Here is a 13756-nt window from a genome sequence, read left to right as displayed (position 1 = left end):
CTCATCCTATTTATAATAACCAAATACCTGTTCTCTACTAGGTTCTCAACTCTGAGGGCAGGGACCATGTTTGTGCAGATCATCACCCTCTACTTGGCACCTGGGCTGGTGCTGGAACATCAAGATGCTCAGGAAATTATGAAGAGAACTGGATGCCAGTAGAGGATGTGTGTCTTTGACACATGGAGGGGTACCTCTTCCTCCCTGATAAGAAGACATGAAGGAATACTGTGAGGAGGGAGAAATGTGAGGGATTTTTTCAACTGATATGTTTTATTTTCTCTGTGAAATGAAAGAGTGAAAAAAGAATGGGGAGTTGATAGGATAGAAGGCTTGAGAAGAACGATGAGGTTTTGACACTACTGTTGTGTAACAAGATTTACTGAACCATTGAAGAGTAATAAATGGCAGTCTGTGATGAAGACACAACTAAGCTGTGTTAGATATTCATATATGGCACAGACTTCTAAGAGTCACAACTGACAAGGAAATCATGAAAGAGAAAAAACTTCTGGTTGACCATGAAGTATGTAAACTGAGAAGAAGGGATTGGGCTTTGGCACTGGGAAAGCAGCGTGAGCAGAGGCTCAACGATAGAATCTGGCCCTTTGGAATCTACAGGAATAGCAGCTACACTGAGCTGAAGTTCCCCTCAGGTACTGAAATGAAAGAATTGGGGGCAGGGGAGAAAGGCAAGAGAGGGTCATGGGCACCCTTGGCCATTTCATAAAATGCCCACACTGTCTGAACGTCTCCCAACCTCATGCTAAACTTTTCATGTTTTAGATTCACACCATCATCCTTCTTCCCTCTTTTCTGCTGTCCACCACTCTCCAATCACTCTCTCATTTATTGAGGACTTTGAGTCAGGTTACCCTTCCTGTCCAGGGCCTAAATTTGCCCTGGTAACTTGTGTGCTGGAACGTAAATCACAATCAGCTCTAGCTTCAAGGGCATCTGGGAAATGTCACTGTTTAGTTTTCAAGCCTTTTTAGTATAGGAAGAAAAGTAGAAGATTAGAATAGATATTAAGCAAGCAAATATCCACCATTATATCCACCACAGCGGACAGAGAAAGTATATTAGAACCAGATTATCAGAGGCAGAAAAGAAAAACTAGGAAAGTTTAAAAATAAAGTCTTCTGGTATAATACTAAGTGACAAAGTACAGCTTGAAGAACTCTATTGATACTAATACTGTAAATATGCAAAAACTGATGAACATATGGACAAGTAGTAGACGATATCACAGACAAATTAGGTAATGTGATATGGGACAATTTTTATCTTGGATTTCAATAACATTAATTGGTTTGCATTAAGATAACATTAAAAATGTGGGATATTGAAATTTAAAAGTTCAGTTGGCAAGGTTAACGGTGTAACAATTACTATGGACTGGGGAAGTGAGGTGAAGATGAAAGTCTCTGGAGGCGAGATCAAAGGATTAAGGATTTTGTTCACCTGTCCCGTAGCTAACACAATGCTTAACAGATAATAGATGCTCTATAAATGTTTTGAATGACTATCTCTTTAGCTCAGGTAAGACTGTCCAAGTGACACTGAGTGACTTTCCAAACTCCTGTTAAATATTTGAGACTGTTACAAGCCATCTTTTTTACAGTTGGGGAAACAGGAGTTCTAAAAAGTGAAGCACAGTAATCACTTGCAATTGTACAGTCTTTTACCTTTCAAAGCTCTTTTGTGTAATATCCTTGTTTACAAAAAAGAATCTTCCAAACAATAAAGAATGATCTCTATGTAAATAACTGTCATTGTTACCCCCTGAGACATAGCTGCAGAATAACTTGCGTTTTAAGTATCCCCATTTCACAAATGCAGACGCTGAGATATACAGGGCAGTAGGGAGTGACCTAGAGCCTAACAGCCACTCAAGACCAGGGCTCAGTTCTTCAGAAGCAAGCAAGCCCTGTAAGAATTTTTTTTTTTAATTGCCAGTGATTTTCCCTAGGCTCCTTACCAATGGCTAAAAGAGCAAAGAGGAAGAGTCAGACGATTTGGGGATGAGATTTGACTCAACTTCAGATTGACTCTGGGTCAACTCCCAGAAGCCATGATACTTGCTTTGTCAGCTTCTTGTCCGGGTGCAATAATACACACCTAAATTCTGCAGTCTCTAAGAACTCTGTGTTTGGCACTGTTTTTTTCCTTAGGCCTTTTATATCACTTGTGATAACCACTGTGTCTTCCAGATTTATAACACCAAATTGAAATGATTAATTTAGTGCAAGGCACTGTATGAGTGCTAAATACATATTAAATTTTGTTAATATACATATATGTATAATAAATGAGAGTCTAACAGAATAAAAAATAAAACAAAAATGTGTTTGAAAGTAGAATGAAAATACACAAAAGGGATAAGTGAGTCATCTACTCCAAATCTCCTAATAGTAGGAAAAGAACACAGCATGTTTAAAAAATTGAAGTACAGTTGATTTACAATATTATGTTAGTTTCAGGTATACAGCATAGTGTTTTCACAGATTATATTCCATTGCAGGTTATTACAAGATAATGGTTATAATTCCCTGTGCTATACAGTCTATCCTTGTTGCTTATCTATTTTATAGTAGTTTGTATCTGTTAATCCCATACTCCTAATTCGTCCCTTCCCCCTTCCTTCTCTCCTTTCGTAACATCAAACTTGTTTTCTATGTAAGAGCCCAGCATTTTTATAGCTTCCTTCCTCTTTATCACTTCAAACATAAAATAAATATAGAGATATAAATACATGGCTAAAGAATGCCATTAAAACGGACTCAAAAGCATTTGCACCAAAAATAACCAAAACTTGACTTTCTGTTATATAGATCCAGGTCTGTTAGTCCTTTCTTAAAACAAGATCTGCACATCAAGTTGCTGACATTTGAGTGGCCGCTGGAGCTGATTTTGAATTTCACTTCATTTCCTGTTTTAGTGCTTAATTATGTCTTGATAAATTAACGACATCAAATTAATGCTTTCTGGGAGATTTGAAAAATCCCAGACACCACAGTCTTTAAGAAAAATCTCTTCAACCTAGTGTATCATTTCCCATCCAGTCAGTGATGTTGACAGTCTTGACCTACCTTGGAATCTCTTCTCCATAACTGTCTACAGAGAAGATTGCACTGAGGGTAAGTTTTTAAGCCAAATGCAACCAAGTATATGTGGGTAAAAACCCAAGGAACTTTCCCCAAAGGGTAGTTACACATTCCGCTCTCCTGTTTGCCAACACGATCACCATAACCCAGTGAGTTCCCCAAGGGTTAGGAGCCGCCACAACTTCTCTGTGAGGCCAGGAGTCCCACTGCCCTGACGCAGCACCAAACTCAAGGGCATGTCCCGAGGCATCGCCTGTGTCCTTTCAGGCTGAAAGCTGTATTTGTCTTCAGTTCCACGGACACCCCAGAGGCAGAGCTGCTTTGACCACCCACTCTCCGAGAGGGTCATCACCTGTTGCCTCGCCCAGGTCAAAGGAGGTCAGCTTCTCAACGGGAATTTTCAAAAAGGAGGCAGGCTTGGTCTGTCCATAAAAGGACCTCTTTGAGGTTGGTAGGAAAAAAAAAAAAAAAGCAATGCATTTTGTGTTCCCAGTTAGAGCCTCTGGAACGAGGCCGCCTGAGAACAGGCCTGTGAACGGTTCTTGTTGGAGGAGGGCCAGCAGAGGCGGCCCAGACAATTTTCACAGGACCTCTTGCTGCCACTGCTCACCCAGAGCAGCCGCAACTGGAGTCGGGGTGGCCACCTACTGGGCCCCCCCTGCCCCCCTACCCCAGGCCGCTGCTGAGCATCACCCTGCCACCAAAGCAGCTGCCTTCTGACAGGATCAAGTCATTCAGGGTCAAGGGCAGGAAACCAGATTTACACAGACAGGCCAGATGAAACGTGGACATTTGCTGATGACCACGGGGAGTCTCCACTCTTCTTGGCCTCCTTCCCTTGTGGAGAAAAAGTCATGAAATCCATCCTGCAGTCCCTTTCCCACAACAGCACCCTTTAGCTCAGTATACCTGTGAATGAGAATTCAGTCACACGGGGACACACGTAGTGGCCGGCTGTGTACAGTTCCGGGGACTGTTGTTCACCTCCCTTTACCTCCTTCCCTTCCCTCTGGAGACCTGGGGCACATTCAGCAGAACAGCCCAGTGTGCTGGGCTTGCACAGCGTGGGAGGTCGGGGCCAGGTGTCAGGCGTGGGCAGCACTGGGTGTGGCTTGGAGCTGTGTGGGCCGCTGCCGGCTCAGTCCTGAGGCAGAGGGACCGCCCATGCCCACCTGCCTCCCTCACACAGAGCAGACATCTCTGAGCAGCCAGTACCTGCCTTGCAGCTCCCTGGAACCTGAGTGCCTTCCCTCTCCCCTCTCCTGCCTCTCCCCACCCCACCACGACAACTGCACATCAAAAAACAAAAACTTAGAATTTGAGAGAATCTGAGAGTTCAGAAACCAAAAGAAAGTAAGAGAATGTGCAATCAGAAAGCGCTCTGGGCCAGACTCTCAGGGCCAATCTGCCCCTCTTGCGTCCAAACAGCTAAACTTTCACTCCCCTCCTAGTGTTGTCTGAAAAAGAATTTTCTTTACTGCACTGTCTGAAATTTGTCATCATCTCTACTTTTATTAAGAAAAATTGTGGGGACTTCCCTGGTGGCACAGTGGTTAAGAATCTGCCTGCCAATGCAGGGGACACGGGTTTGAGCCCTGATCCGGGAAGATCCCACATGGCCACGGAGCAGCTAAGCCCGTGCGCCACAACTACCGAGCCGGTGCCCTAGAGCCCGCAAGCCACAACTACTGAGCACGCATGCCACAACTACTGAAGCCCATGCGCCTAGAGCCCGCGCTCCGCCACAAGAGAAGCCACTGCAATGAGAAGCCCGAGCACCGCAACAAAGAGTAGCCCCCACTAGCTGCAACTAGAGAAAGCCTGGGTGCAGCAACGAAGACCCAATGCAGCCAAAAAAAACAAAAACGTTAATCCCTCTAGAAAACCTGAATGCACCGTAGGGTTTCATGGCTTATGCTTTGTCTCTCTCTCCACAGGGCAACGGTGCTATCTTGCTTCTCTCCAGACCCAGTTCAAGTATCTCCTTTCCTGTGAAGCCTTCTGGATGCTCTCAGATATTCAGTTCTCTCTATACCCTGTAGGTACAACTACAGGGTATAGAGAGAACTGCTCTGCTCTGCACTACTAAGTGGAACTATGTACGTCTACTACTTAGTTTTAATGAAGTTCTTCGCTACTACCAGTGAAACAATGATTTTTAAGGCTCTTCTCTTGGCACTGCGGCATGGAAACTTCACCAGCACCTTAACTCAATGTCTCTGTGGCCAAGCCCGGGCCTTTGTGGGGTGGCTGGAGGAACTGAGCCTAGCGATTCTTTGGGCTGGAGCTCACACTTTGGCTCCATTGGAGCAGTGATCTAACAAGCCCCTTAGTTGCCCGGCCCCATCTCTTAGCTACCAAGGCAGCACACTCAAAGGTGAATCAACTCATGATCATAATGGGGAGTGTAGATTTGGACCCACAGCTTCCAGAGACAAACCAATACAAGAAAATACAGGAGGAAAAGAACTCCGGCAACATCCACTAACACAGACTTTTGTGGCATCAAGTCTTTTTTTTTTTTTTAACAGATCTTTATTGGAGTATAATTGCTTCACAGTACTGTGTTAGTTTCTGTTGCGCCACAAAGAGAATCAGCCATATGTATACACATGTTCCCACAACCCCTCCCTCTTGAGCCTCCCTCCCACCCTCCCTAACCCACCCCTCTAGGTGGTCACAAAGCACCGAGCTGATCTCCCTGTGCTATGCTGCTGCTTCCCACAGTCAACTATTTTACATTCAGTAGTGTATATACATCGATGCTACACTCACTTTACCCCAGCTTTGCCCTCCCACCCTGTGTCCTCAAGTCCATTTTCTATGTCTACCTCTTTATTCCTGCCCTGCAGCTAGGTTCATCAATACCATTTTTTTTTTTTTTTTAGATTCCGTATATAAGCATTAGCATACGGTATTTGTTTTTCTCTTTCTGACTTACTTCACTCTGTATCACAGACTCTAGGTCCATCCACCTCACTACAAATAACCCAAATTCATCCCTTTTTACAGCTGAATAATATTCCATTGTATATATGTGCCACAATTCTTTATCCATTCATCTGTTGATGGACATTTAGGTTGGTTCCATGTCTTGGCTATTGTAAATAGTGCTGCAATGAACATTTTGGTACATGACTCTTTTTGAATTACGGTTTTCTCAGGGTATATGCCCAGTAGTGGGATTCCTGGGTCGTATGGTAATTCCGTTTTTAGTTTTTTAAGGAACCTCCATACTGTTCTCCATAGTGGCTGTATCAATTTACATCCCCCCCAACAGTGCAGGAGGGTTCCCTTTTCACCACACCCTTTCCAGCATTTATTGTTTCTAGAGTTTTTGATGATGGCCATTCTGACAGGTGTGAGGTGATACCTCATTGTAGTTTTGATTTGCATTTCTCTAATAATTAGTGATGTTGAGCATCTTTTCATGTGCCTCTTGGCAATCTATATATCTTCCTTGGTGAAATGTCTATTTAGGTCTTCTGCCCATTTTTTAACTGGATTGTGTGTTTTTTTGATATTGAGCTCCATGAGCTGTTTGTATATTTTGGAGATTAATCCTTTGTCTGTTGTTTCATTTGCAAATATTTTCTCCCGTTCTGAGGGTGCTCTTTTTGTCTTGTTTATGGTTTCCTTTGCTGTGCAAAAGCTTTTAAGCTTAATTAAGTGCCATTAGTTTATTTTTGTTTTTATTTCCATTACTCTAGGAGGTGGGTCAAAAAAGATCTTGCTGTGGTTTATGTCAAAGAGTGTTTTTCCTATGTTTTTCTCTAAGAGTTTTATAGTGTCTGGTCTTACATTTAAGTCTTTAATCCATTTGGAATTTATTTTTGTGTATGGTGTTAGGTAGTGTTTTAATTTCATTCTTTTACATGTAGCTGTCCAGTTTTCCCAGCACCACTTACTGAAGAGGCTGTCTTTTCTCCATTGTATGTTCTTGCCTCCTTTGTCATAAATTAGGTGCCCATATGTGTGTGAGTTTATCTCTGGGCATTCTATCCTGTACCATTGATCTATATTTCTCTTTTTGTGCCAGTACCATACTATTTTGATTACTGTAGCTTTGTGGTATAATTTGAAGTCAGGGAGCCTGATTCCTCCAACTCTGCTTTTCTTTCTCAAGATTGCTTTGGCTATTCGGGGTCTTTTGTGTTTCCATACAAATTGTAAAATTTTTTGTTCTAATTCTGTGAAGAATGCCATTGGTAGTTTGATGGGGATTGCATCGAATCTGTAGATTGCTTTGGGTAGTATAGTCATTTTCAAAATATTAATTCTTCCAGTCCAAGAATATGGTATATTTCTCCATCTGTTTATGTCATCTTTGATTTCTTTCATCAGTGTTTTATAGTTTCCTGAGTACAAGTCTTTCACCTCCTTAGGCAGGTTTATTCCTAGGTATTTTATTCTTTTTGTTGCAGTGGTATATGGGAGTGTTTCCTTAATTTCTCTGATTTTTTGTTGTTGATGTAGAGGAATGCCACAGATTTCTGTGCATTAATTTTGTATCCTGCAACCTTACCAAATTCATTGATTAGTTCTAGTAGTTTTCTGGTGGCATCTTTAGGATTTTCTATGTATAGTATCATTTCATCAGCAAACAGTAAAGTTTTACTTCTTCTTTTCCAATTTGTATTCCTTTTATTTCTTTTTCTTCTCTGATTGCTGTGGCTAGGACTTCCAAAACTATGTTGAATAAGAGTGGTGAGAGTGGACATCCTTGTCTTGTTCCTGATCTTAGTGGGTATGCTTTCAGTTTTTCACCATTGAGTATGATGCTTGCTGTGAGTTTGTCATATATGGCCTTTATTATGTTGAGGTAGGTTCCCTCTATGATCATTTTCTGGAGAGTTTTTATCATAAATGGGTGTTGAATTTTGTCAAAAGCTTTTTCTGCATCTATTGAGATGATCATATGGTTTTTATTTTTCAATTTGTTAATATGGTGTATCACATTGAGTGATATGTGCATATTGAAGAATCCTTGCATCCCTGGGATAAATCCCACTTGACCATGGTGTATGATCCTTTTAATGTGCTGTTGGATTCTGTTTGTTAGTATTTTGTTCAGGATTTTTGCCTCTATGTTCATCAGTGATATTGGTCTACAATTTTCTTTTTTTGTGATATCTTTTTCTGGTTTTGGTATCAGGGTGATGGTGGCTTCGTAGAATGAATTTGGTAGTGTTTCTCTCTCTGCAACTTTCTGGAAGAGTTTGAGAAGGATTGGTGTTAGCTCTTCTCTAAATGTTTGATAGAATTAGCCTGTGAAGCCATCTGATCCTGGACTTTTGTTTGTTGGAAGATTTTTAATTACGGTTTTAATTTCATTACTTGTGATAGGTCTGTTTATATTTTTTAATTCTTCCTGGTTCAAGTCTTGGAAAATCGTACCTTTCCAAGAATTTGTCCATTTCTTCCAGGTTGTCCATTTTATTGGCATATAGTTGTTTGTAGTAGTCTCTTATAATCCTTTGCATTTCTGCAGTGTCAGTTGTGATTTCTCCTTTTTCATTTCTAATTTTATTGATTTGCGTCCTCTCCCTTTTTTCTTGATGAGGCTGGCTAAGGGTTTATCAATTTTGTTTATCTTCTCAAAGAACCAGCTTTTAGTTTTATTGATCTTTTCTACTGTTTTGTTTCTATTTCATTTATTTCTGCTCTGATCTTTATGATTTCTTTCCTTCTACTGACTTTGGGTTTTCTTTGTTCTTCTTTCTCTAGTTGTTTTTAAGTGTAGGGTTAGATTGTTTATTTGAGATTTTTCTTGTTTCTTGAGGTGAGATTGTATTCCTATAAACTTCCCTCTTACAACTGCTTTTGCTGTGTCCCATAGGTTTTGGGTCGTCGTGTTTTCGTCATCATTTGTTTCTATGTATTTTTTAAATTTCTTCTTTGATTTCTTCAGTGATCTCTTGGTTATTTAGTAGTGCACTGTTTTGCCTCCATGTATTTGTGTTTTTTAAGTTTTTTCCCTGTAATTGATTTCCAATCTCATAGCATTGTGGTCAGAAAAGATGATTGATAAAATTTCAATTTCCTGAAATTTTCCAAGGCTTGATTTGTGACCCAAGATGTGATCTATCCTGGAGAACGTTCCATGTGCACTTGAGAAGAAATTGTATTCTGCCACTTTTGGGTGGAATGTTCTATAAATATCTATTAGATTTATCTGGTCTATTGTGTCATTTAAAGCTTGTGTTTCCTTATTTATTTTCTGTTTGGATAATCTGTCCATTGGTGTAAGTGGGGTGTTAAAGTCCCTTACTATTATTGTGTTACTGTTGATTTCTCCTTTCATGGTTGTTAGCATTTGCCTTATGTATTGAGATATTCCTATTTGGGTGCATAAATATTTATAATTGTTATATGTTCTTCTTGGATTGATCCTTTGATCATTATGGAGTGTCCCTCCTTATCTCTTGTAACAGTCTTTATTTTATTTTATTTTTTATTTATTTTTTTGCGGTATGTGGGCCTCTCACTGTTGTGGCCTCTCCCATTGCAGAGCACAGGCTCCGGACGCGCAGGCTCAGCGGCCATGGCTCATGGGCCCCGCCGCTCTGCGGCATGTGGGATCTTCCCGGACCGGGGCACGAACCCGTGTCTCCTGCATCGGCAGGCGGACTCTCAACCACTGCGCCACCAGGGAAGCCCCAGTCTTTATTTTAAAGTCTATTTTATCTGATATGAGTATTGCTACTCCAGCTTTCTTTTGATTTCCCTTTGCATGGAATATCTTTTTCCATCCCTTCACTTTCAGTCTGTATGTGTCCCTAGGTCTGATGTGGGTCTTTTGTAGGCAGCATATATATGGGTCTTGTTTTTGTATCCACTCAGCCAGTCTGTGTCTTTTGGTGGGGGCATTTAATCCATTTAAATTCAAGGTTATTATTGATATGTATGTTCCTATTACCATTTTCTTAATTGTTTGGGTTTGTTTTTTTTTGTGTGGGTCTTTTTCTTCTCTTGTGTTTCCTGCTTGGAGAAGATTCTTTAGCATTTGTTGTAAAGCTGGTTTGGTGGTGCTGAATTTTCTGAGCTTTTGCTAGTCTGAAAAAGTTTTACTTCTCCATCAGATCTGAATAAGATCCGTGCTGGGTAGAGTAGTCTTGGTTGTAGGTTTTTCTCTCTCAACACTTTAAGTATATCCTGCCACTTCCTTCTGGCCTGCAGAGTCTCAGCTGAAAAATCAGCTGATAACCTTATGGGGATTCCTTTGTATATTATTTTTTGTTTTTCCCTTGCTGCTTTTAATATTTTTTTCTTTGAATTTAATTTTTGTTAGTTTGATTAATATGTGTCTTGGTGTGTTTTTCCTAGGGTTTATCCTGAATGGGACTCTCTCTGCCTCCTAGACTTGGGTGACTATTTCCTTTCCCATTTTAAGGAAGTTTTCCACTATAATCTCTTCAAATATTTTCTCAGACCCTTTCTTTTTTTCTTCTTCTCCTGGGACCCCTATAATGTGAATGTTGGTGCATTTAGTGTTGTCCCAGAGGTCTCTGAGATTGTCTTCAATTCTTTTCATTCCATCAAGTCTTTATTAGATTTGGTGTGTGTTCTTTTGGAATCTGCACATATTCTTATTGTTGTTTGTTTAAGCCAGAAGTGGTCTTGTCTCTCAGCTCCCTCGCTCATCAGAGGCTGGTGGATGCCAGTTACTATTTAGTTGCTGGTAGGATGCTATTTGAGTGAACCACATCTGAGGACGCTGGTGCTAGTAAAGCATCTTTTCAGTTGAATAATGCAAGACAGCACATTTGGGGAGGTGAAAGGCATGCAGTGGTAGTTCAGAGGAAGACAAAGAGGAAACAGACCGCTGACTCTGGTGGGAACCAGGGTGGTATGTGGCATCCCTCACATAGAGACAAAGATCCCAGCAAATTACCACAATGCCAAACAGAGGGATGTGACAGACATAATGGAACCATGGCCCTACTTTGTGCAACAATTAAAAGAAAAATCGTAGTATATGCATTGGTCGTTTTCAGACAAGAGAATTAAAAGACTTCTTTGGTTTTCCTTTAAAACGCATTTCAAAAATTCCTTACGTGGAGATTTGGAGGATGCATACTTTCATAAAGCTGCAGCCATGATCTCAAGCTGTTGAGCTATTTGCTTTTAGGACTTAATTATTTCCCACTGCACCCTTACTAGTTAATTCCTCCAGCTCCTGAAAGGCTACCCGGAAATCTCCAGGTTGCTCATCCACCTCTTCCCCGTTAAATTCCAATTTTCTTCTCTGCAAACTTATCTGCAGCAAAAGGAGCCTCTCTATGCAGCTCTTTGGAGCTTGCCAGCCCTGCTCCTGCACAGTTGCTGAAAGGATGGATTACGGCCCTCCTTTTTTGCTGATTCACTTGGTTGCATATAGTTGCATAACATCAGCAAAGGAAGTGAGCACTTTATGTGCATGTTTTAGCACAAACTCCCTCTGTTGCTTATTGTTATTTTAGTGGAAAAATAGGGAAGCAAGGGTAAGGTATACCTGGATTTTCTTCTATGCTGCAAAGCTCTCGGATATTTTACAAAAACGCATTGCAGATGCAGAGGACCTTATAGGCTATTGAATAAATTGTAAGAATCTCCTGAGCTTGTTCTAAGCCGCCTTTCCCTCTTCTTCTCCTGGAGACACCTCAGTTCTGAACTTGAGATCAGGCTGAAGAAAGATCAGGAAGCTTTAAATGTTACTTAGACAAAACTCACATAAGATGCTTATGTTCTGCTGTAGGAAACAATGTTCTTTTAAACTGTAAGTAAAAAGCTTGTGAAAGCATTTTATGAACAAAACGATGTCTTTTATTTTAATATCTTATATTAATGAGAAATCACCTTTGGAAAAATCTGAGTCATGGCTTTGACAGTAAAGCACACGATATGTTCTTTGGACCTATAATGTCTCCCTGGCAATCCACAGGAAGGGCAAGATGCAAGAAGATTCACATTGATGCAGGGCTCCTCTCAAATGCTGGAAGTGGAAAACTACATAAGATTTCTCAAAACAAAGCCTTGTGTTGTAAAACTCTGGGGTGGTCTTCCTCAAAACAGTCCACAAAGGGCCCAAGATGACTTTGGGACATAGTAAATCCTAAAAGAAAGGAAATCAAATAAAATCTGCAGAATCATTATATGGTAGGAAGCCAGTTTAAGGTTGGGAATTTAAGAGCCGTGACCTCTGGCCATCACTGATTCCGTCCTCTGCCCTGGAGATCCTGAGGCTTGTTCTATGTAACATTCCATTTCTAAGGTGCCTGATGAGACTCATTCATTCATTTATGTGTTCAGTTTATTCAAGAAATGTCTGCTTGAGCACCACCCTTTGAGCGCACTGTGCTACGTATCATTGGATTTACAAAGGATAATAATCATAGCTAAGATTTATTGTGTTGCTACTAATCATTGTGGTGTTTTACATGTATTTCTCACTTGTTCTTTATAATCCCACCCTACAAAGTAGGTAGCATTATTGTTATTGTTGTTACTGCTGTTATTATTATTTCAACTCACAGATGAAAAAACTGAGACTCAGACTGGCTGACTTGCCCAAGGACACAAATCTATTAAGGGGTTTGTCTGGGACACAAATCTAGGTGATCTGACCCCAGAGCCCACGGTTTAACCATCACATAACATTAAACAGGGTCATAACTGTCCTCAGGAACTTACGCTCTAGTGGAGGATACAGCATGTATACTTGGCTCTTGTCCAGGGCCAGCTATTGGGAGCCATAGCTCTAATTTCTGAGTCACTCTTCAATTATTTACTCTTTATGTTTTCTGGGTTTGAGAGCAAAGCATAATTGCTCTTGACCATGGATATTTTACTCCTGTATCTCTCTTGCACCTCCCATAGCTTGGGGACATTGTGGGAAAGTATCCTAGGTTGACCTTACATTTACTGCAATTTAAAATCATATCATAATTATATCCTATCTGTCTCCTACACCTCCCTTGTCTGGAACCCAAATCTCTTTTCACTTAACTGTTCATATCTTGTCTTAATCCAGAAAGGAGTCATTTTAAACTTGTAGTCATTTAATACCAAACTCATCTATCTTTGTCTTTATTCATGTCATCTTTACCATCCTTTTTGTATTCTGTATTCACATTCTTAACCCAATTGGTTGTCACAGCCCACTGTTTATCTCTAAGTTCGTATCTTTTCCTCATCTGAGCTGTGTTTCACCTCTACCATCTTCACCAGCGATACTAGCTGGGGGTCTACAGGGTGTGGGTGTAAGAGCGAACGTTGGCATGGTAGAAATCTGGTAAGTGAGAATGGGAATCAGAATCATCACATGATCCTGGGGAGTAGAGAACGTTTAATTACTTTCTAATGAGAGTTCTTAGCTCATGCAGATGATGCTTTGTGGGTAATGCCTTGGGTCTCTCCTTGCAGATCTCTGGGGTGGGGAGCTAGAGTCTAGGGTAGTTTCCTAAGGGCTAAACTGGAGCGTAGGGAGCCTCACTGTGATTGATGTTCCTGAGGAATGGAGCCTGGACTGAATTCTGTGGCTTCTGCACTTCTAGGACGGATCAATGAAACAACTAGAACACGGAGTGCTAAGGAACAAGGGAACTGGCATTGTGAGGGAGGACTGTGCTCTGATAGAAGGCAGCGATCCAGGTAAAAATTTAGAGGCC

This window comes from Lagenorhynchus albirostris, chromosome 12 (assembly GCF_949774975.1).
Source record: "Lagenorhynchus albirostris chromosome 12, mLagAlb1.1, whole genome shotgun sequence".
NCBI lineage: Eukaryota > Metazoa > Chordata > Mammalia > Artiodactyla > Delphinidae > Lagenorhynchus > Lagenorhynchus albirostris.
Note: the sequence above shows the minus strand (reverse complement) of the source record.